This window comes from Dipodomys merriami, unplaced genomic scaffold (assembly GCF_024711535.1).
Source record: "Dipodomys merriami isolate MVZ:Mamm:240054 unplaced genomic scaffold, mDipMer1.0.p SCAF_1, whole genome shotgun sequence".
NCBI lineage: Eukaryota > Metazoa > Chordata > Mammalia > Rodentia > Heteromyidae > Dipodomys > Dipodomys merriami.
In genome coordinates this window covers 27312961-27313930 of record NW_027202270.1, presented here as the reverse complement: position 1 = coordinate 27313930, position 970 = coordinate 27312961, and the positions used below count along the sequence as shown (strand labels likewise).

At 42.0% G+C, this 970-nt stretch overlaps 1 non-coding gene across 1 annotated transcript; it reads right to left on the bottom strand.

The window, feature by feature from the left end:
• Nucleotides 1–617: 617 nt before the first annotated feature.
• Trnaa-ugc (transfer RNA alanine (anticodon UGC)) lies at nt 618–682 on the bottom strand. The gene has a single exon. It is a non-coding gene; the product is annotated as a tRNA-Ala (tRNA).
• Nucleotides 683–970: the final 288 nt, after the last annotated feature.

The following is a 970-nucleotide window of genomic DNA, read 5'->3' as shown; positions in this document are numbered from 1 at the left end:
ATCTTATGAACCACACCTATCATATATCTTCTACAGTTTCTTGCTTCTAGCTTTTTACAATAAAGAAGCTTAACTATGTTCATGAGGCAATCTGAATATAGAGCCTTCCAGAAATTTTTAATATATTTTATAAATATATCACCTATGCTTATTAATAGAAAATTTTCCAAAATGTTAAACTTCTCTTCCACCTCTTCGTCCTCCTCCTCCTCCTCCTCCTCCTCCTCCTCTTCTTCTTCTTCTTCTTCTTCTTCTTCTTCTTCTTCTTCTTCTTCTTCTTCTTCTTCTTCTTCTTCTTCTTCTTCTTCTTCTCTTCCTTCTCCTCCTCCTCCTCTTCCTCCTCCTTCTTCCTCTTCCTCCTCCTTTTCCTTCTCCTTCTCTTTCTCCTTTCCCTTCCCTTTCTCCTTCTCCTTCTCTTTTCCTCCTTTATGGTATTGGAGTCTAAACTCATGCTCTCAGTCTGAACTTTTACTTTTTTTTTTTTTTTTTTTTTTTTGGGTCCGGTCATGGGGCCTGAACTCTGGGCCTGGGCGCTGTCCCTCAGCTCTTCAGCTCAAGGCTAGCGCTCTACCACTTGAGCCACAGTGCCACTTCTGGCTTTTTTCTTTTTGCTTATGTGGTGCTGAGGAATCGAACCCAGGGCCTCTGGCATGCAAGGCCAGCGCTCTACCACTGAGCCACCTTCCCAGCCCCTGAACTTTTACTTTTATAATACTAAGAATGATTCACTTTTCCCATATCCATATAGGTAATGTTTGCTTAAACTCTATCATTGTAATAATAACTCAAAGTGGCAAAAATTTGATAAGGACACAACACAGTCAGAACTAGTGAGGAAGGGACCGAAGAACAGACTCCTGGCTATGAACTAGAGCAGTGACTGTGTCTTACATGTGGTTAGGGGCAGTCTGGTTGCTAACATCCTCCACCTTCCCAATCTTCCTGAACTTTCCCTCTAGAAGCAGCAACC